This window comes from Sarcophilus harrisii, chromosome 3, assembly GCF_902635505.1.
Source record: "Sarcophilus harrisii chromosome 3, mSarHar1.11, whole genome shotgun sequence".
Taxonomy (NCBI): domain Eukaryota; kingdom Metazoa; phylum Chordata; class Mammalia; order Dasyuromorphia; family Dasyuridae; genus Sarcophilus; species Sarcophilus harrisii.
Window position 1 is genome coordinate 398344380 of NC_045428.1, and position 24433 is coordinate 398368812.

Sequence of the window (24433 nt, forward strand, 5' to 3'; positions counted from 1 at the left end):
CAGTGGGCATTCCCCTACTGGACTATATGTTTCTTGAGGAGACGTCTTTTTCACTCTTTTTCACCTTTCTAAACTCAGTGCCTCGCACACGGCAGGCAGTCAAAAGTTTGTTGAATTAAAATAGGAGAGAAGCCATCTATCTCTAGCGTTCAGAGTTGCTGCAACAGCAGCAGCAGCGAAGTAGCAGCGGCCTGTTAAGTCCACATGTGGCAGGGCCGGTAGAGGGGCGGGGGGCAGGGGGGGATGTTTGGAGTGGGAGGGTTTACATCACAGCGAAGTTCCCGGATGGTCGTAGCCTCCGAGCTCAGAAAGCTTTTCCTGCCCGCCTGGGAGAAGTTTCCCAGAGAAAAATGCCCCGTGCGCTGCAGCTGCTGGGGAACAAGCGGGAGCCGCCGCCTGCAGCTGGGACCGCCGCCCTGAATCCGAAAGGGAACCGACCGGGAGGGTTCTAGGAGCGGAGCACACCAGGGTAAGAGCGCGTTTTTCTTCCTTGCCCTGGCTTATCTTCTCTTTCCCCCCACCCCCCACTTTCAGAACCGGACTCCAGCTCAGGAGGTTGGGCGTGGGGTGGGGGATTGGATGAATATTTGTGTGCGCCTGTCAACCAGTGAGGTTTTGGGAGACTGGCTGAGCTCTTGAAGCCTGGAGGTTACTTGAGTGCAACATCTGGCTTGGAGACCCTCTTTCGGGTCTGCAAGACACATCTGCAGAAGTGAATGCCCGGTTTCTTCCCTCGGGCTGGGAGGGGGGATTTGGAAACGTTATTTTGGGGATCCGTGTGAGTGGGAGACAAGGAGATGGTGACGTGGGAGGTAAAGAGAAAAGAAGAAGAAAAAAGATGTCGAAATATCCCTTGTTTGCTTCGAGAGTGGGTTCCGTTGTATAACATCAGTCCCCTCCCAGGCCCTACTCTCCCAGATGTGTTCGAAGCAATTTCATCCAGCTTTCACAAAGTGGCTAACTTTTTCCTTTGGATCGCGGCAAGGCGCTTTCTCCAGTGCCTCGCCTTCTTGGTTCCTCCCTTCTTGCGGGAATGGGGCTATCCGGGGCTCGAAGGACAAGAGATGTTTAGAGATCTTAGGGAAAAGGTGACTGTGATGCTGCCCTTGCACCCTGGGACAAAGCGAGCTGACAGTCCCTCCGCGGCTCCGCCAGACTTTCAGGGACAATCTGGCGAGATTGCAAAAATCCAGTACTCAGCTGCTCTAGGTAGAGGCATAACAAGTCCTGAACTAATTTGCACACTACCTGCACCAAAACAAGGGGAAAAGCTAAAAGAGACTTGTAGAGCATCCCCATCACCGATTTTATTTTTAAGTAATAAAACAACTATTTTCTATTGTGTGATCCACTAACATTTCACCTTTCTCGGTGCCTTCCTTAAATTGGACCCCAGCCTCCAAACATTCCCTCTTTGCATTTGCTGGTATCCGCGTTTGCATGTGTGTGTGCATATGGTCACTGACCTTAGAATCACTGCCAATTCTACCCAGGACTTTTCAAAAATGTAGAATGTACTTTTCCCAGACTTCTCTGCAAAAATTTGTTTCTCCAGGTTCTTACTCTTTCTTTTGCCCTTTTCTATTTTATCTTTAAAATAAGATGAAGACTATGAAGATTTAAAAAAAGTTGTCTGTACTCTCACCAGGAAAAGGAAACAAGCTGACCCAGTCAGGAATTCTGCCAGGTGGTCCAAATGCAGAACTGGCACTAGACTTGGAAAGTTCTTAGTTTAACAAAGGGTGGGTCTGTTTGAAGGCAAGCCCTAGACAACTGGTATTGGTCAGAGCCAGGCTAGATCTGGGCACCCCTTTTGTTTCTTTTTTGTCTCTCTTAGTCTTACATGAAAAAGAAAGAGGGAAATAATGAATAACTATAGGAGTTAATAGCAAGAAGACCTGTGTTCAAATCCTGCTTCTGGGATTTTTTAGCTCAGATTATTTGATTATGGGCAAATCTCTTAATCTTTCTGAGCCTTGGTCTTCTTATTTACAAAATGTTTCAGTTATTATGAAATTCAATATCTGAATTTCATAATGTATGTAAAGATGTGATGTGGCTGAAATAGCAACCAATAGATGTTAAAAGTGTGAAGGATGTTATTATAGAAGTTCTAAAATGACATTCCCAGGCTAGTATTGACATCTTTTTCAATTGAAGATCATTTTTAAAATCTTTAAAGTCACTTATCATTTTGTGGTAATTGCCCCTTATAGTTCACATTCTAGCCATGGAGTTCCATGGCTCCAGAATCTTTCTGGGTTCTACATAAAACCCCCAGTTGTTGACACTGTCGATCTGATTTGAACTTCATTTCTGAATAGTATTAATACAAGTGCTGAACAAACTAGTCATTCCTGAGACACCAAAGCCATCTAATCACTTGCTATAGAATATTTTAAGAGAGTATGGACAGTTTTCCTGTGTCAGTTACTTTTTCTTTGCCAGTGTCCCATTCCAACCGCAATTTCAGTACAATAGAATAACTTCATTTTAAATTGTTGGCATCCTTGTCTACAAATTATCCGTTTCAAACATCAGTAAATTGAGCCCAAGAAAGTTTTTACTGAAATTTATTTGCAAATGGCTTTGTAAGGTTTGTTCCTCCTGGATGCTATGGCTTGTCATAGTGGAGGGACTTGCATAACTCAATGAAAATATGAGCTGTGCTGTTCAGGATTACCCAGGTGGTCATAGTGGAGAGTTCTGACCCAAGACAGATAGGTCATAGTGGATAACTTCTGATAAAAGGTGGAACCATTAGAGAAGGAGATGACAAACATTTCGATATCTTTGCCCAAAAAACTCCTCTGGACCATATTAAAATGCTAAAAGATAGAACATCAGAAGATAAGCTCCTTGAGGTAGAAAAGCCTGGTTTGCTAGCAGCTCAGTCTCATGAAAAAGTTAGACATGAATGAACAACAAATGTGAAGTTTTAGAAGTGAAGGGAGCATAAGATCTAATATTAAGAATAGAGATTCTATTAAAATATAATGAGATAGATTTTTTCCTGAGGCTAAAGTCCTTTTCTGCTCCTAAGGTAGGCTCTTAGGCAAGTCCATAAGCTCTTTTGGATAAGCCCATTAGGATACCATTTAATACATTGTACTTAAACTAAATAACAAGAAAGAAATAATAGCCAGTAGAAGAAAATAAGAGAAACTGGTTTGTCCTTAACATTTTTTAAAATCATCAGCTCATAGTGCTCTAGACACAGATACAATTACTATTCAATAGTAAGTATGTCCATGTCACTTGCTGCTTGTCATATTCCAGGATGATATTGCTGGCCAAGATTTAGTGTGTGGCTGGGAGAAAAAATAAACCTAACAGCCTCTGTGCTGATTCTTCTACATTCCACACAGGTAAAATGTCTTCTGAGTTGTGGGAGCTGCAAATGCTGCTTGTCTATTCAGCTGAATCTGTCCCTGTCCAAGATTCTGCCCACTTGGAATTTTGATTTGCTTGAAGCCTTTCCTTCAGTTAACTTTAATTCAACAAACATTCATTTAGCAGATGGTAGATATCAAATCCAGTATTGGGGCTGGAGGTTCAAAGACAAAAATAAATACTTTCTGTCCTCAAGAAGCTTATATTCCACTAGAATAATATGTTTGTATCAATAAATTCACACAATATACTTTGAGGAAAGAAAACAGACTAACAAATGAGGTAATAATAGAGCCAGAGTTTGAAGGGTCTTTAGTAAATATCTGTTATAATGAACTGCTTTACTTTACAGAAGAGAAAAGAAAGGCCTGAGAAATTAAATGATTTGCCCAAAGTCATTTTTGTAAAGTTATTTTTCAGTTATTTTTGACTCCTTGTGACCCCATTTGGGGTTTTCTTGGCAGAGATACTGGAGTGGTTTTCCATTTTCTTCTACAGCTCATTTTACAGTTGAGAAAACTGAGGCAAATAGGGTTAAATGACTTGCCCAGAGTCACACAATTAGTATGTCTGAGATAAGATCTGAACTCAGGAAAATGAGTCTCTCTGACTCTAGACCCAGAGTAGGGCCTTTCCTGTCCACTCTGTCCACAATACCACCTAGATTCTTTCCCAATGTCCAGGATAACAGGACAGAAATTTGAGCTCCTGTGTCATGATAAATACATCACTTTTTCCACTGTAGAATTTCCCAACGGAACTGGCATCTGAACCTTGAAGAAAGGTAAAGATTCTAAGTGGCAACAGTGAAGAGGAAATGTGTTCCAGATATAGGGTTCAGCCAGATGGGAGATGGGGAGACAAATTTTTGAGAACCACAAGTAGACCAATATTGCTGGAATAAAAGTGTGTGAAAGGGAGTAATGGGAAATAAGTCTAGAAAAGTAAATTTGAGCTAACTCATGAAGGATTGTAAATGCCAGGGTGAAGAGTCTATATTTTATCCTAGATGCAACAGACTGCTGTTAAAAATTCCTATATGGGAGACGGGTAGGTTGCACAGTGCACAGAGCATCAACCCTGGGAGACATAAGGACCTGAATTCAAATATGATTTCAGTCATTTGACTCTTACTACCTGTAATATCCTGGGAAAATCACTTAACCCTAATTGCCTTACCAAAAAAAATCCTAAATGAAAATATGGTGCTTTAGTAAGATTATTTTGGCAGTAGTTTGGAAGATGTGATTTCAGATGGAAGCAGGGAGACCAATGAGGAGGCTATTGCAAATATTTCTTCCAGGCAAGAGATAATAAGGACCTGATTTTTGTGAGGAAAGATATTTGAGGTGATGTGAGAAATGCTATGGAAGTAAAACTGATAAGACTTGGAAAATGATTGCATTGCATAGGGATTGGGGGAAGAGGTGAATGAGAGGGAAGAGATGACTCCAAGATCAGGAATCAGGCTGACAGCAATGATGGTAATACTCATAACAGGAACAGGAAATTGGAGTAGCGACAGGTTTAGAGGGAAAGATAATGAATTTTGTTTTGTATATGTTGATTCTGAGATGCCTATGTGATAACAGGTGGAAATCGTTAGAAACTAAACTGTTAATGAGAATTGGAAAGGATCTTAGAAGTCTTCTTATTTTATAGATGAGAAAATGGTCTAGAAAGTCAGTGTCTAACAGACAGTTGGTGATGCAGCCCAGGATCTCAGGAGAGAAATAAGTTGGCTCTATAAATTTGGAAGTTAATCTAGTTCACCTAATTCCTAATTGTTGTGCAACTGGACAATCTCTCTGCTACTAATTCCCCCCAAAATTCCTTTGCTACTCTTGCTTGTCTTGGCAAGGCGATCAACCTGAGTTCTCAAAGGCTAACCTAGTAGAATATAAACACTAACTAACTGGTCCTACTAAACTTAAAAGACTTTGAATTCTAGCCATATAGATTGCATCTCTATCTTCTGAAAGGTATCTGAATTAAATTTAGAGAAGATTATCACCAAGGTGGTGACAAAGGGAACTTTTCAGTCACAAGCAAATCTTAAGGCATTCTATTGAGTTATAGAGGAGTTAAAATCTGTTTCTATGAATAAAAATAGTTCATTGATTATTGGGGTGTTTCAGCAAAATATATAGCTATATTTCAGGGTACTACCTTGTTTATATCCTTGTGAGCCATTCTAACCTAAACCTGTGCATATGAATCAGGCTAAAGTAGGGATCAAGAGCTGACATGATATCGCTTATTTATTCATTCATTGATTCATTTATTACACATATACTACATGTAAGTCACATAAAAATATATAGGGGAAAAAGGAGGTAGGGCAAGGGAAGTGATGAATGAGAGGGAAGAGTCAAAGATGACTCCTTGGTTATGACTTGGTAATGGCCTTAACAGAAATATTAAAGTTGATGCCCAAAGGTCTATAAAACTGTGCATGCCCTTTAATCCAGCAGTGTCATTAATGGGTATATATCCCAAAAGATCATAAAAGAGAGAAAAGGACCCACTTGTGCAAAAATGTTTGCAGCATCTCTTTGTTGGTGGCAAAGAAGTGGAAAATGATTAGCTCATCAATTGAGGAAAAGTTATAGTATATAAATGTAATGGATTATTGTTCTATAAGAAATGAAGACCAAACTGATTTTAGAAAAACCTGGAAAGACTTACATTAATTGGGTCAGCTAGATGGTGCAGTGAATAGAGAATTGATCTTGGAGTCAGGAAGATCTGAGTTCAAATCCAGCCTTAGGCACGAAATGCATGACTCTGGGCAAGTCACTTGACCCCAATTGCCTGGCCAAAACAAAAACAAAAAGCAAGACTTACATGAATTGATACTGAGAAAAGTGAGCAGAACAAGGAGAATATTTATTGTACAAGATAATAGCAAAATTGTGTGATGATCAAATATGATAGATTTAGCTCTTCTCAGCAATTCCATAATCCTTGGCAATTCCAATAAATTTTGCATGAAAAATGCCACCCATATTCAGAGAGAGATCTATGGAGTTTGAATGCAGATCATTTTGTTTTCACCTTTTTTTCCCTTCTGTTTTTTTCTTTTTCTTTTCTCATGATTTTCCCTCAATATGAGTCATATGGAAATATGTAAAAAAAGAATGTAAATGTACAACTTAAAAAATAAAATTTAAAATGAAAAAAAAAAAGAAATGTTAAAGTTGGAGGGGGGATAATTGAGGGAGGTAAAGATGTAGGTGGGATTGGGAGAGAATATATGCCCTCAAGAAACTTGCAGGCTACTAGGGAAGGTAAGACATGTTCAAGAGTTCATGGAGACACACTAATATAATGAAATGAGTGTTGGAGTTGAAGACAGACCTAACTTCAAATCCTGACTTCATCCTGAATATGCGTGGCATTGGACAAAGTATTGATTTTCTCTTGACTTCATTCTCTTCATCTATAAAATGAGGAGGTTGAATTAAAATATATCTGACATCCTTTTCTGCTTTAAATACTATGATGTTAGAATAACTAAATTTACTACAAGATAGAATGTTGTAATTGCCAGAAAGGAGGAAGGGAAAGAGAGAGGGAGAAACAGAGAGACAGAGAGAGAGAGAGAGAGAGAGAGAGAGAGAGAGAGAGAGAGAGAGAATCCTACAGGTTCCTGTGTCACTTCTAAAGTTTTATAAGTAGGTTTAAAACAAAACAAAGAAGTTGTTCCAAAAGTCTTAAAACAGTAAAAAGAAAACTGCATTAAAATGTGCTATTTTCTCTTGTTTAATTCACAATTACCAATGCCTTCTTTAATTAAATTTAATCATCAATCAACTTCTAATAGCTAGCATTATATAGTCCTTTAAGGTTTATACAGCACTTTACATAAATTCCTTTTTTAACTTTCACAGCAATTTGTGAGATAGATGTTATAATTATCCCAATTTTATAGTTGAGGAAACTGATAGATGCTAAGTGACTAACAACTACCAAGTATCTGAGGCTGAATTCAAACTCCGACCACCTTGATTCCAAATACAATACTTTATTCACTATGCTAATATGTATTCAGCACTTATTCTATATACAAAACTTTGCACCTCCTCATTCTTCCATATCAAGATATTAAAACAAACTAATCCCACCCCCCCCCAAAACACACACACACACAAAACCTAACATGTTGATTTCATAGCAACTATTTGGTGCTATGGATAAATTGATGGACTTTCAATTAGGAGATCCTGAGTTCAAATGTATTTCAGGCACCATAGGCATAAGTAGCAAGAGAGGCAATGAGCACTTAGAACACTAACTTTTCTGATAACTGTATATCTTTGTAGAAATGATAAGAATGGGAATGTTGTAGCTTATAAATGTCTGTAAGGGTAAATGAGAGGTAGATGCAGCTACTGGGAAACTGGGAGCCAAACTCTAGTATAGCCAATGGTATCCTATAAGATTTATATGGCAGATTTGTGACCAACATCTCATCCTAATAGCTACCTTTGGGGAAGTGAAGGAAAGCATAATGGGAAGAAAGAAAGAAATGAAGGCAGAGAATATCCACTTACCTGGAATCTAGACAACTGGAAGCTTTAATGTTCTCCCATTAGTATATGGGGATATCAGCCAATTGCTATTTATGATATATAGACCCAATGGCTCAGAATTTCCTGCTTCTTCTAGAGCAGCAGTTAACCACATGTTGGCAATCAGTTCACCAAATGTTAATGGCAGCCAGTGGACTAGATAATGTTAGAGTAGACGTGGGTATTTTTATCACAGGTGCTGATATTAAGGTACTGCTATATAAATGTGTTATAAAAGGTGCTATATAAATTTATTTCCTTTCATTCTCTATTCTCTTTCGCATGTAAGTTGAAGCCAAAAAAGGCAATTGATGTTTCTATCTTCTTGTAAGATGATGTATCAAATGAGATAATAAAGGAGACATTTTCTATATAAATGTTAGTAATTATTGTGATACGCATTTTAGATATAAATATTAGCAGTCTTCATCATTATCACTGATATACATAGAGACTGAACAAACCAGTAGCATGATATGGCCAGGTACATTTTCATTCTGTCACTCAAGACTGAGGATTAAGGGATTTTGATAAGTTTTCATAGAGCCATACTGGTACTTTGGAATGTGCAGCTGGGTTTCAAATAGGCCCTTTTGGAGAGTCACTGAAGTCAAATGTAATAGACTAATATTCATCATTTTAAAAAGGAATGTGGCTAAAAAGATGAAAAAATATAAATTTTTTAAAAATAATTATATTTTATAGAGATATACTAGTAAGGACAAGCTGCTATGAGGTTATGCAAATAAGACATTTTAATAAAATGTTGAATAAAGATCACTACTAATTTCTTTTTTATTTCTTTGATAATTATCTTTTGGACATACATCAATTTCTTCTGATTAATTTTCTTCTGATATGTTCAATTGTACCTGTCACATTTAATTAAATTATTCAAAGTTTTCCCCTTGCTCACTAGTCCAATCTTATTTTTCACTACTTTTAATGTCCTATGTTCCACGCAAACTGGCTATTCATCCATCACTGAATACCCCTTTGTGCTTTTCTGACTTTATTAACACCACCCCTTCTGTCTGAATGTCCTTTTATCCCCATCTTTCAAAATCCTACCTATGTTTCAAGGCTTAGCCCAAGTGTCACTTTCTCCATATGGACTTGCCTTTTCTTCTACCAGATCAACATAATCTCTGAATTTCCAGAACTCTCAAAGGGGGGCATTGTAGTATAATGATGAGAGCTTAGTATGTGAAGTGGATTTAAATCATGCCTCTGATAGTCACTAGCCATGTAATCTTAGACAAGATAATAGAAGTTGGACTTTGTGATACATACATCCTTCTATAAATCGAGGCAGCTAAGAGGAGCAATGGATAGAATGCTAGGAAAAATGTGAATTCAAATCTATCCTCAGATACTTCCTAGCTGTGTGAACCTAGACAAGGCACCTAAATTCTGTTTACTTCAATTTATTTGTAAAGTGGGGATGATAATAGCACCTACCTCCCAAGAGGAACAAATGAGACAATAACACATAATAAATACTATACAAATGTTGGCTATTATAATTGATATAATTATTCATATAAGTTGAGGAACCTAAGTGGCAAACTGGACAGTGCACTAGACCTGGAGTCAGGATGCTTAAAGCCAGCCTCACAGACACTTACTAGCTGTGTGAACCAGGGCAAATTAGGTATCTGTCTCTGTCAAAGGAAAATAATAATAGCACTTACTTTCTAGGGGTTATGATGATGATCAAATAAGATAATATTTGTAAAATACTTAACACACAGTATAGTCCATAGTAAGTGTTTTTTTAATGCTTATTCTCCTCTTTTCCCCATTCCCTCTTCCCAAATAAGTTGAAGCCAAAAAAAGTAACTGATTTTTCTATCTTTTTATAAGATGATTTATCAAGTTAGATAATGAAAGTGACATACACTTTTTTCTGAATAAGATTTTCCCATTTGCACATAAAAGTAATATCTAATATTAATTTTTTAAAATTTTGAGTTCCAAATTCTCTCCCTTCTTCTGTCTTCTCCCCCCTAAGAAAGTAAGTAATTTGATATAGCTATACATGTGTAATCATGAAAAAATATTATAGACATATATTTTTATATAAATAGTAATTATTATGACATATATTTTCTATATAAACCTTAGTAATCATCGTCACCATCATAGAAATGCATAAAGAATGAACAAGCAGTACCCAAATGTACAGATAAACTTGAAATGAACCTTAGTATAAGTAAGAGAATAGCTACCCCAGATGTGAAGAGTAAAAACTAATGGCAATGTTCACCCTAAGGTATGGGAGGGCCACATGAGGCATCCTTTCTAAATAGGCCTGCATTTATTATCAGTAGTTTATTTCGGTAGCAATAAGGATAATAACACAGAAAGTTAAAAAAAAAAAAACTTCTTTAAACAGCCATAGTTTAAATGTTCAGAAAGGTTGAATTTGTTATGGAGGTTCAAAAATAACATCTGGTGTTTGCATTCACATCAGTTATAAATGTTAAGAGGGCTCAGTCTATTTTATTTTGTTGTATCTTCAGCATCTAGTAAAGTATCTGGTATGCAGTAAACACTTAAAAATTGTTTGATTAATTGATTTTTTGACTAATTGTGAATCTTCCTCAAGACTCTGTGCTAGGCCTCCTTTTCTTTTCTCTCTCCACTTTCTCTGTGACCTTCTCATTTCCTTTAATTGCCATCTCTATGTACAACTCACAAATTTTATCCAGTATCCAGTGTCCAGATCCAGTTTCTCCCTCAAGTTTCAATCCAGTTTCACCAATTGCCTAGTGGACATTTTTAATTGGATGACTTAGAGACATCTCAATTCAGCATCTCCAAAACAGACTTCATTCCCTTTCCTCTCATGACCCTGTTTCTGTCAAAGGCATCTCTGGATTGTAACTTAACCTGCAATCTTTATTCTTCCTCATCCCATGTATTGAATCAGTTGTCAAATCTGCCATTTATCCTTTCCCAACATCTCTATTGTATCCAAGCCCTTCTTTTTGGTCACACAGATATTGAGTCAGGTCAGAGCCATTATCACCTATCACCTAGATTATTGCCACACCTCTAATTTGGCATCCTTGGCTCAAATCTCTTCCTTTACTAGTCCATCCACAACATTACTACAAAAGCGTTTTTCCTTAAACACAGATATAACTCCCATATATGATCAACTTTAGCAACTTTCTGTGTGCAAATTAAATTAAATAGAAAGGATTAAATATAAATTTAATTAAAATAATTATTTAATTATAATTAAAAATAAATTTCCGTTTCACCTTTAAAGCTAATCCCAACCTTATCTTAACCCATCTTTCTTTTATTTATTTTTTGTTATAGCTTTTTATTTACAAGATATATGCATAGATAATTTTTCAGCACTGACAATTGCAAAACCCTTTGTTCCAATTTTTCCCCTCCTTCTCCCCACTCCCTCCCCCAGATGGCTTAACCTATCATTCTAGCCTGATTGGTACATCATGCCTTCCCTTGCACTCTGATCTGTTCAAAGTCGTCTTCTTTCTGCTCCTTACAGATATTACTCCATTGCTCATTTTCTTGTTATTGCTTTGGCCATCCCCTATGGCATGAATGTGTTTCCTCCCTACCTCTGCCTCAAAGAGTCCCTCTCTTCCTCCCAAGAGTAGTTTAAGTACCACTTTCTACATAAACCCTTTTCTGGATCCTTTAACTACTGTGCCTCCCTCTCAGACTACCTTTTTATTTCACTACTTCCTACTTTGTAGTTATCACTTTTATTTTTGTTCTGCATGTGTGTGTGCATGTGTGTATATATGCATATGTATAAGTGCAAATATATATGCATATATATGAATATGTAATACAGATGTTTTTATATATACATGTATATGTATACACACACACAGATGCATACACATATACATGTTTTCCCTGTTTAATTGTAAATTTCTTGTGAGTAGGGGTTTATTCATTCATTCATTTAGTTACTTAATTTTGTTTGTTTGTTCATTGTGTTTTCAATTCCTGTTCTGGCACCAAATGCCTCTTTAGCACATACTTATTGATTAATTAGGAATAGTATTTGGTTTTAAATCTATGTCTTTACACTCTTTTCAAAAAGGCTGTAAGGCAAGATTGAATTGGCATAAAACCCAGAATCAGACTCTTAATAGCTTTGGGATTATAGCAAATTCTCTTGACCTCTCTGAACTTTAGTTGAGGCCATCTGTAAAATGGGAATGCTGTTTGCATCACCCAACTGGAAGAATTTTGAGGAAAATGCTTTGTGAAATATGAATCCTATAGAAATGAGATTTGTCATTGACTTTTCAGAATAGCAGCTCTTTCTCTGTTATTTTGTGTACTGGACATTATTTTTTGATGGAAGGGAATCATAGGTTTGTCTCTGAGAGGGAATGGTGGCTAGGTCATAGGGAAATGAAAAATGAAGACTCTACACCTGCTTCACCAGTGATGTCCTTTAGGATTTATGCTACTAAGTCTCTGGCAATGGGTTCACCTTCTTAGCTGTATCTATTAATGCCAAAATAACCAGTCAGTTCAGTGAGTTCACTCAAACAGCTGGTGCCAGACAAGGCACAAAAGAAACCCAGTCAGTTGTTTGGCACACCCCATAAGTCAAACAACCAGCTGGTTGAAGATTTCACTTTTCAAGCAGTTGCTAAAGTGTTTGTCCCCCTAGTCCTAATTCTGTGATTTGCCAAACAATTTTTGCTTGAGATATCGGAAGATGATAGTTACTAGACGGTTAGGCCCAGTAGAAGGGAAAGAGAAATGTAGCAATTTCCTGGGATGATGCTCTCCTAAAAGTGTTTCACCTGTCATAAAAAAAGAGGAGGGGAAGGAAACATTCTCTAGGGGTTGGATGCTTTGGTCCTGAAAACCCGAAGGAACAGATAAATGTGGGGGAAGTGATGACAAAAGAGAAGCTGAGCACCAACAGCATTTAAAAACCAACCAAAAACCTTTGAAGAAGAAAGAGGAGAAGGAGAAATAGGAGGAGAAGAAGGAGGAGGAGGAGAAAGAGGAAAAGAGGAGAGGAAGAAGAGGTAGTAGAGGAGGAGGTAGAGGACACCTTGTCAAAAACAGGAGCCTTGACTAATTTTTTTCCAAGATTATAAAAAATTATCATGTTTTGTATTGGTCTACCTGCCATCTGGGGGAAGGGGGTGGGGGGAAGGAGGGGAAAAATTGGAACAGAAGGTTTTGCAAGGGTCATTGCTGAAAAATTACCCATGCATATATCTTGTACATAATAAGCTATAATAAAAAATTTTTAAAGTGTGCATAAATAAGGAATCTTCTGCCTTGGTCATCTTTGGTCTAAGAGATGGCCAAATAACCATCTCTTTATTAATAACTTGCTGATCTTATTAATAAAATGATTAAATTACCCAGAAAAAAATAATTACCATGTTTAACCACAGTAGTCTAGGATTAGAGATGGTTGTTTAAACAATGGAGATACAGTCTCTCTGAAGTAGATATAACAAGTATTAATTTGTTCAGCTGATAAAGTCTTTAATAAACACAGCCTTGGAAGTGGGGTAAATGGGATCAGTCAATCATCCAACTTACTAAGCAGGTGTATTGAGTGATTTACAGAGTCATTGATGCAGGTTTGTATGGAAAGAAAAAAAGAGGACTGAAGCCCTTAGCACTTATCAAGCTGGAAAACTGATATGGACAGACTGCACTCAAAGTAATGCCTAGCATATAATATATACTTAATAACTTTATTAATTGACTCACTGACTGTAAGACAGGAAGGCTGAGCTCATTTCTAGAAAGCAGTAAAATTCATTAGCAGTGATTCTTTGGGTCCAAGAGAATGTGAGTTAGTTGGCTTTTAAGACAATAGTCCTTAGAAAATTCCACCAAAGTTCTCATCATGGCACAGACACAAGCTTGTATTCTTGAAAGTTACAAACACACAGCAGAGCACCCAGTGTTGGCAACAACTCCTAAGCTGGAAGCATTTCAAGTCTTGCTCTGCTACTTGCTGGCTTTATGCCTGTCATCTGATAACAATCATTCAGTCAGTAAACATTTATAAAGCACCTACTATATGCTAGACACTGTACGAGGTACCAGGGATGCAAAGAGGCAAGAGTCCTGGTATCAAGGAGCTTACAATTGAATACTGCCTGACAATCAGCCCAGTTAGCTGCGTGTGAAGGAGATATCAAGAAAGGATGAACCACCAGGCACTGAGTTTTTTGACTATCGATAGCATCTAATAAATACTTTTGCTGAGGTGTGTAGGGATGGCTGTCTACATTGAATGGATACTAAGGATACTAAGTGAAATGAATACTAAGGAAATCAATTACCTTTGTAATTTTTGAAGAAATCTCTAAAGCATTTTTTAAAAGTAATATAGCAACAAAGCATTGGGAAGAAAAGAAAAAGTATTAGCTTTAGAGTCAGGGGACAAAGATTCAAACCTGCCTCTGATACTCACTACTAGAGAAGTCATGTAACTTCTTAGGCTTGCATTTTCCTCATCTGTAAAATGGCGGAGGGTGAGGGAGAAAAGTAGACCAGGGGTCCTCTTCCAGTTCTAGACTTCCAGACCTATGTCCCTATATATGCTATGAATTTCAAATGTTGTGACCAATGTCATTGATTCAAATCATTATTTGAGTGGGACGTCCAAGGTTTAGAACAAATTCATTGTATTGATTTTCTAGTGTTATTTGCCTAAATTTTTATTATTGTTCTTTTACAGAAAGCCCTGGTTTGGGGAGGTGTATTTATTTTATTTGAGGCAAATATGAAAATTAGATGGATGTCAAAATCAGGGCTTAAGTTTCATGATTTTTGCAAGATCTTGGAGCCAGAATTTTCTTATTTAGATCCAATACCATTTTTTCCACTGGGATGTATTCTGGGAACTGAAAATTGGACGAAACATAAGAGCCAATCATAGAGTATCAGATATAGAGGAGACTTTGGAGGTCATTTAATCCAAATTTTTTTTTTATAGAGAAGGAAATTTAGGCACAAATGGATAAAGTTACTTGACCAAGATCATGCATGCAATTGGTACAGAGCCTGGAATACAACTTGGGTCTCCTGATTCCCAATCTAATACTCTTTCCAGAGAATCATGTTTCCATTTGGTCTTTCACCTATAAAAGGTCAGTGAGAGAATGATAATTAAAAAAATTAAAGCTACTCAGTCAATCAATAAGACTTACAATGCACTTATTAGCAGGTCCTATGCTAGTCACACACTTTCTGTAGGAATTCTTCTATTTACCAACTATGCAGTACTGAATGAATGATATATAATGAATTAGCAGGGTTTAAAAAAACATATGTATATATGTGTGTGTGTGCATATAGTAGTTAAGAAGTCTATATAAAGCAAATATGAGCCTATGTGTTCATAGATATTCATTTTATAAAGACTTGGATACAAATTTACCCTATCAATTCATTTGAGATGTGCATAGTATGATAATTATTTTCTATTTTGTTTTAAATGATTTGTCCTATCATAGGCACTAAGCACTATGTATTTTCTCTTGTTTCTCTTTCATTAGAGCTAATCATTTCCTGTCATCTTTTTTCATTTTTCAAAGTACAGTCTATAGACATGGATATTTTGTCTTCCAGAAGAGAAAAACTTAGAAACAAAACCTGTACTTAAAGTTCATGGAGTTTCAGTTTCATTTTAATATGTAAAAATGAAACAAAAGCCATGATTTATATTTCATAGAAAAGAAAAAAATTAGAACTTTCTGATCCAATTTCTTTATTGTAAAAAAATTATAAAATGTATCTCAGGAAATGTTAATTACCCATTAGAGAAAATACTTCATTGAGAACTAAAAATCTTGCTTAATATGAAGCATTCAGAGGAAAAATTAAGTACCCAATTTGGGGAGATTTGGGAGGAATTAAGTCTGCATAACTGAGTTCCCCTCTGGAATTCCCAATTCTACAAACAAGGCTCCTTTCAGAGCTTTAGTCTTAAATTATTCTGAATTACAAGAAGAGGAGAAAGTGATGCATAGATGCTAGGAATTTAACTCTAAAGTCTTGTTGATGGCTGTTGCCTTTATTCCCCTTGCTGATTTTGGAAAGAGTTTGTAAAAGCAGCTGCCATCCCTCCTCCCCTTTTAGTTTAGTGGGGTCCTTGCCAAAATGCATTATTTGTATATGTGTAAGGCAAGCAATACATTTTCTAATCAAAAGCAGCTGTAACACTAGATTGGCTTATATGAGCATAAAATAGCAGAATTATTCAGCCAAACTTCTTTTCTCTGAGTAGATCCGTCCATCATTCTCCAGATTGGGAAGAACAACTCAGCTTTGTAGTTCATTTGACACAGATGACAAAAAAGATTTTGTTCAGGGAGCGGAAGTCAGAATGAGAAAATCCTGTAAGCTCTTGATAGGTGACATAATAACGTATTACGCTATTGTTAATGTGAGTATTTGAAAGATTAAGAATCATATGAAGGAGACATTCTGACTTAGAAAGAACAGTGTGTCAGGATAATATTCCCTAACAGCTGGGCCTGTTGAATGAATCTAAATTGTCTGGATAAAAGTCCCTTGGAAGATAAGTTTGGACATTATGCCAAACTGCCAGGGTAATAATAAGCTAAGGGACTCATGCTGTGAAATATGTCATGGATTAGACACGCTAACTGACATGTCGGATGAGAGGAAGCTGACTAAACCTCAGCAAAGATACAAGTTCCCAAATGAGACTGCTGCTCTTCCAGGCCTGACATATTTTGTAACCAAAGTAGTACTTTAGAGTGATATGTCCTTGAGAAAAACACCTAAGGTTCATCAATACAGAATGATATCATAATATTCCATCTTTGTTCGTACTCTTACCGTTTTCTTCTTAATGAAGGTTTTGTAGCAATCATAGGAAATTGTATTGGAAGAGATCTTGGGAATCAGGGTATCACTGGGTCATCAGCTCTAGAGCTATGAGAGATTCCAGGAGCTATATGGTCCAACTTTCTCATTTTACAGATTAGGAAAGTGAGGCTCAGGGAGCCTCAATTGCTCAAATTTAAAATATTACAAGTAAGTAATATAAGTATTAAGAGTCACATGTGTGTTCAATACTCTCATTTTACAGATGAGGAAATTTTCCCTTAATTGCTGCTGATGAATTTTATTACTTTCTAAAAAGTGAATTTAAATTTTCCCAAAATTATATAGATAATAAATAGCAGAGCCAGGATATAAACTAGGGCTTTCTTGCTCCAAATGCATCATTTTTTCCATTAGCTTCAGTGGTAACGTCTGGAAAAATCCCTGGGTCTTCACTCCTAAAGTCTGGTTCAGGCCTGAGATCCCCAAACCCTAAACAGGCAACAAAATATATTTTATTTATGAGAATGGCTTAATACGAGATCTCTGACTGGATTTTAGTCTAAAACTGGACACACACCCCCCAACACACACAAATACACACACATACACACATGACCATCGGCTCAGTCTAGCATCATCATTTCAATGCTGTTTGGTGAAGTGTCCAAGTCCTCCAGCCTCCCTCAGAGGTATTATAGATTCTTAAAAAGGTTGGACCACAAAGGTCCAGTAGTTGTGTTGCTGGCTGTGCAATATCAAGTAATGGGTCTAATCCCCATGCCAGAGTTTCCATTATTTAAATATAAGCATCAGTGTAATAAAGTAAGTGGCGAGACATTGAATTAGAAGTCATAAAATTGGGGATCTAGTCTAGCTCTTCCAGTTACTAGAGATATGATCTTGGGTAGTAACATTTAATTTTTCTGTGCCTCAGTTTCCTTATACCCGTGACATAGTGAGAATCATGTACAGGTCTACCATCTTCTCAAGGTGGTTATGAGGATCAAGTAAGATAATTTACATGAAAGAGATTTTAAAATGAAAGTAGTACTAACAAAAGGAAAAAAAAAGACTCTACCTCATAGTAACAAAACTTCTTTGGTTTTGAGTGTTCTCATATATACAGTAAGGGAATTATGTCAGATGTTTTCCAGGCCACTCCTAATTATATGAATCTATAATCTGTAAGAGGGCAGCTTTTGGGGGAGTAATAGTGTATAGAGAGCCACCCAAGTTTGTGTGTGATGAGATAGAAAAACTCATCTTTATGACTACAAATCTGACCTGAGACACACTAAATAGTTGTGGGCAAGTCACTTAACCCTGTTTTCCTCAGTTTCCTTAAGTGTAAAATGGAACTGGAGAAGATGACAAACCACTCCAGAATCTGCCAAGAAAACCCAAATGGAGCCACAAAGAGTCGGACATGACTGAAAAAACCAAATAACAAAATGATATATAAGAATTAGAGGAGGATAAAAACAGGATGTATATGGTATTCTGCTGGCTTAAAGGCACAATCTAAATCAAGGTCATTTCTTCATCATCTTAATTATTAACATTCTAGTTTATCAGTTACCAATGCTAAAAGTCTTTGTGATTTTTTTCCCCTTGAAGTGACCTAGTTCAAGAGTATTTAAAAATAGTTCCCTGTTAGTTTTAGTTAGCTTGAGAATAACTAAGAGTAATTGAAGCTCAAAAAGCCTGTCCTCAACACTTGCTTTTACTGTTTAACTGGGTAAATCATAATGTCTCTGAGCTTCAGTTCTTTATCATAGTAGAATGGGAGTCTTAGAATATTCAAGGGTGGGAGGTAGATTTTTATCTCTCTATCATCTTTCTGTCTATCTATCCTCTCCAACAAACACATTACTCTATCCCTCCTCCCCTATCTTTCTCTTCTTCTTTCTCCCCTCTCTTTCCCCTGTACACACATATACATACTTACACACACACACACACACACACACACTCACAAATATACATCCCTGAAATTTTTCCTCTTCCAAAATACACCCTTCTTCTAGCCCTGCAAATGTAGCAAATAATTGCCAGTGTTGAATTTTGCTGAAACAGATCTGTCTGTATGTATGTTAGGGAGGCAACAGGCAGCAAGGGGTTTACAGTCAGAAGAACTAGAGCTCTAAACTTTTATTTGTATGTGAATTAATTTCTCTGAGAATCTTCTTTCAAAGCCTCCTAACTAGGTTGCTCTTCCTGGTTGAGATCCTGAAACAGCTTTCTCCCATCTTCTTCTGGGGGGATTTGGAGGCCACGAAACCACTAGTCCTTCAACCCTGAGTATGTGTTGTTAGGTGCAGTGAGAATATCGGTTCAGAAAACCATGGGTTATGTTCTTTTCTTTTTCTTTTTTTTTTTTACAAGACATATGCATTGGTAATTTTTCAGCATTGACCCTTGCAAAACCTTCTGTTTCAATTTTTCCCCTCCTTTCTCCCACCCCCTCCCCTAGATGGCAGGTAGTCCAATACATGTTAAATATGTTAAAGTATATGTTAAATACAATATATGAATACATATTTATACAGTTATCTATTCTATACTCATGTCAATGGAAGTGACCAAGGCCCAGGCCAAATCCCCATGAATGCTCCATGAAAAGGTCACTGTATACAATGCTTGTTCTTTAACTTTTTTTTTTCCTTTTGGAGCAGACTTATGAGTTTACCAGTAAGGGAACCCCACCTCTATCAATTCAGATCTGTGATTGTCCTGCAAACTACAGCCTTACAGAGATGCTTGGGGCAGTCAGAAATCAAGTGACTTGCCTCAGAGTGACATGAGGAATTTAAATTCAAGCCTTCCTAATTCCCAGGTTTTCTCTCTATCAAGTATGACATCCTTTAACTTGCTACCATCCTTCACCTTCATTTGACCACCTAAAATATAGGTCTTTGTTCTTGGATTAACTAGATGTGAGTCTTATTAAAGAAAAACTAATCCTGCCTTTTGGTGCCAGATATATAATAGCTGATTTAATTTAAAACTCCCCCAAATCTGTCAGTAATGGGTCTTAAAGTCTACTGGCTACATATGGTAGTGGATTGAACAGCTGGGCTGAAAACTTGGTTAAATATTGTCTTCTACAAGTTAATTGTTTAAGACTGGGAACATATGTAGAGACACCATATTATAAAGAAGAATAATCAGGTTCACACTTAGGATATAGAATTTAGAATTGGAAGAGATGCTCTTGTCCAGCAGCTCTCAAACATTTTAGTGTCAGGACTCTATTACATCCTTCAAAATTATTGAGGATTTTTTAAAGAGCTTTTGTTTATGTGGGTTGTGTCTATTGATATTCATCATATTAGAAAGTAAAAAAAAAAAAACTTGGTATTATTAGGAAAATAGTTTTGATCTTATGGATCTCCTATAAGGATCTGAGAGACCCCTAGGGATCCTCAGATCAAGCTGAAAATCACTACTCTAATCTAGTTATTTTATCTCTAAGTACTTCAGAAATATTAGTAAGAAGCTAAAGTACCATCTGAATTCAGTTCTACTCTAAACCATACTTTTACTCTTAGGCTATCAATATAAAACAATGCTCTTACTAGCATTATTAGTACATTGTAACCAATAACATTTCAACATTCTGCTGTAATATCATTTGACCTCTCACCTATTTATAATTATGTTCTTGTAGAATGAATCCCTTTAAATAATGCTGTTTGGTTTCATATCCTGTTTTGGAAGGTACAATGCACAATGGAGAATGCCTGTAGTACTAATCCCATTATGGAACCTAACCACCATTATAACATTGTTTCTATAGGAACACTCATTCTTTGTCTCAATTTGGATGCCACGAATACATTGTTCCCTATCCCCCCATCCTACACAGTCCTTCATCCTCAGCACAGTGAGGAGGAAGTGAGAGGTGGAGAGGAACTGGGAAAAGGGCCTTTGGCAACTTCAGTGGCGAGAAGAGGAGAGCTGGGATGGATTCTCTGGCAAGAATGTATGACAATCTTTAGCACCAACAGGAAATGTGAAGGGATGGGGCACCATAGTGAGAGTCTGGGAGGGTCCCAGCACCTGCAGGAAGGTGCTAAAATGGGAGTGGAATTGAAGTCAATAGCTACAAAGCCTAGAATCTGTATAAAAGTTAGTGTAAAGAATACAATTGTACATCAGGAACTGCCTTTATTCTGCTTTTCATTTCTGAGTATGTGGCTATTATTTACATTGCAAAAGATTCCTTTAAGTGTTCTAGTCCCTTGGTGCAATTCAGGCTTGTTTTTATATGTTATTAACTATTTGACTGAGAAGCCTCAAAAGAGAGTGGAAGAGATTATTTTAAGCTGAACTATGAAGATTTCATCTGCTAAATGTCTAGAACACCAGGCCTGGAGACATGAAGACCTGAATTCAAAACAGGCCTCAGACACTTATCAGCTAATGCTGAGCAAGTCACTTAAACCTGTTTGCCTGTTTCCTCATCTATAAAAATGGCCAAGTTTGTTGTGAAGATCAAATAAAATGACAGTTAAGTTCTTAGCCCTGTGCCTGACCATAGTAAGAGCTATGTAAATGTTAACCATTATAATTATTATTAATTATCTATCATTTGTTGTTGTTGAATCATTTCAGTTGTACCTAACTGTTCATGATCTCATTTGAGATTTTCTGGGCAACAGTACTGAAATCATTTGCTGCTTCCCTCTCCAATTCAATTTACAGATGAGAAAATAAGGCAAAAAAAAAAATGGGATTTTAGCTGAGACTTGAAGAAAGTCAGAGAAGCAGGAAAGTGAAAATGAGGTCACTGCTACTTGTGTGACCCCCATTTTGTGGGTGAAGATATTAAGCTTCAGAGAGATTTTTAAAATCACACAATCAATTAAGTTTCAGAGGGAAGATTTAAACTTGGTCTCTCTTGACTTCAGACTTGATAAGTATTCTACTACATCTACTGTAAATATGAGATTCCACTGAGTAAAATTATACTGTCTCCATCTTGACATATTCAAACAAACTGTCAATGCTGAATGTTGGGAAATAGAAACAGGTGATGATATTGATCTTGACTTTCACCATTCTTCTGAAATGTTAAACTGATACAAAACCATCACTACAATGAAAAATCCAAAAGAAGCCCAGGAACTGACTTAGCCAGAAAAAAAACACCTAACCTCCTTGCTAAAGGGAAAGATATTGCAAGCAAAGAAAACATTTATTTAGAACTTATTTATGAAGCATTGCAAAGGAAGATGGCAGCAGTTGCTTGATAAAAAAATCCCTTCACATTTCCTGTTGGTGCTAAAGATTGTCATACATTCTTGCCAGAGAATAAGGAAACAAGAAGCTTGGCATGAAGCCCCAATAAAGCCATGTGATTCTTAAGAACATTCTTAACTGAAAATTATAGGAAAATAACAAGTAAACAGAAAATATTACTAATTTATCAGTATTTCTGAACTATCAATTTTCATCATCACTGACAGAATTATCTATGGTTGAATCCCAACTTCTCAGTCCAAAATGTACTATATAAGAAGTGTTCATGTCATTTAAGAAAATGAAATTGAAAATGGTGGTTAGAGTATAAGTACTCACATAGAGTATAAGTAATAAAAAATTAGCAGGAGATAATATACTCTTGAAAGCATTGGGTATTTGGATAATTTGTAGATCATTTGGATAATTTATCCAAAAGAATGGGGAGGGGGCAGAGATCATGAATTATATTACTAGCTCAAAAGGCAAGTCCTGATCCATATTTCTGTTTCCTCATCATGTGCTTTTCTACAGTAGACCACATCTTTACAATTACACAATTAATTGAAAGGTGCAAAAAATAAAAGATTCTATAGTGTTTATTATTGATGGAACATAAAAAGTACCAAGCCTAAATCTTCCACTTTGTAACTATCACTTGTTGTTGCTAGTTTTTCTCTCTATGGCTAAACTGAAGTTTGGTCTAGCCAAGCTACTTTCATCTTGTATTCATGAAGTTTCTAAATTTTGCCCAAGTTTAATATTTTACATTTATGTATAAGAACTTATATCTTATGGGGTTCAGCCCAAACACTTTATCTTCTACAGATAATTTAAAATCCTGAATTTTTCATCATTGTGTTGACAATCCTTCCTAGCTTTGTTATCTGCAAATTGGATAAAGACAAAAGTATACTTTAACCATATCATTAATAAAATTGTTTATCCAGAGTTAAACATTAAATTCCTACTATGTGCTAAGCACTATGCTAAGCATAAAGGCATTCAAAAGAAGGAATAAGAAATAAAAGGGGGAAGGAGGAGAAGGCAGACAGATAGAAAAAAGGAAGAAAGGAAGGAAGGAAAGAAGGAAGGAAGGAAGGAAGGAAGGAAGGAAGGAAGGAAGGAAGGAAGGAAGGAAGGAAGGGAGGGAAGGAGGGGGGAGGGAAGGAGGGAGGGAGTGAGGGAGAAAAGAAGAGAGAAAGAGAGAGAGAAAGAAAGAAAGAGAGAGAGAGAAAGAGAGAAAGAAAGAAAGAGAGAGAAAGAAAGAAAGAAAGAAAGAAAGAAAGAAAGAAAGAAAGAAAGAAAGAAAGAGAAAGAAAAGAGAAAAAGAAAGAAAGAAAGAAAAAGAAAGAAAGAAAGACATTAGACTATTAATAACTATTCTTGGGTCCAACTCTACCTATATTTTCTGTTGACTAGCTGGAATATCACCATTTTTTTTTTTTTTTGTCAAATGCTTTGCTTAAAATTTATGTAAATGACAAAGTATGCTCCTGATCCTGTGTAGTCACAGTGACAAAAATGGAAACCTGGCATAATTTGTTCTAAATGAAACCATTCTGGCTCTTTGTCATCACTACTTTCTTTTCTGGACATTCACTAGCTATCCCCCTACTAATACATTTTATAATCTTGCCAAGAATCAAAGTCAGGCTCTCTGGCCTATATTTGCAAATTCCAAGTTTTCTCTTCCTTTAAAAATTGGAATAATATTTGACCTAGTCCTTTGTTACTTTTCCTATTCTCCATGGGCTTTCAAAGATCACTAACATATCTCAGCAAACATATTTGCTAGTAATTTCAGTTCCCTGAGATGTACTGAACATTAGTCTGGTAAACTGAATGCATCAAGGACAGCTGGTTGTTTGCTTATTATCCTTTTCCTTATCTTGGATATAAACTCCCTGTTGGCCATTTTTGTTCTGTCATTTCTAATCCAGAGATCCTCCTTGTTGGCAGAAGAAATGAAAGCAAAAAAACCAAGTTGAACTGCTATACCTTCTCTCCACATTCATTATCATTGTTCTATATACATAAACAGTAGTCCTAGTTGTTTCTTGTTTCTCTTCTTGCTCACGATATAGATTTTTTTAAATCCTTTTTTGGTTTTTCTCCAACCCCTGCTTATTCTTAATTTTATTGCTCCTGACAGTATTCTTATTTTATCATGCCAATCTTTTGTAATCATCATCTATTATCTTTCCTTGATTTCATCTTCTATATACATTTTTATAAATGTTAAGTTGATCTGTAAATTCTCTGTACATTCACATTTCTCTCTTTAGACAGCTGTACCTATTTGTCCTTATGAGATTCTTTTTCTTGAAAATGTTATTCTTTAAATTGTGGTATATGAAAATTATGGAATATTA

General features: G+C 36.5%; 1 protein-coding gene across 2 annotated transcripts in view; it reads left to right on the forward strand.

Moving 5' to 3' along the window:
• Window positions 1–263: 263 nt before the first annotated feature.
• Window positions 264–24433, forward strand: part of WIPF1 (WAS/WASL interacting protein family member 1) — a 164133-nt gene continuing 139963 nt past the window's right edge. For both annotated transcript variants that reach the window (XM_031960431.1, XM_031960432.1), the window contains exon 1: window positions 264–469. The gene's annotated coding sequence lies outside the window, so the exon portion shown is untranslated. The remainder of the gene's footprint in view (window positions 470–24433) is intronic.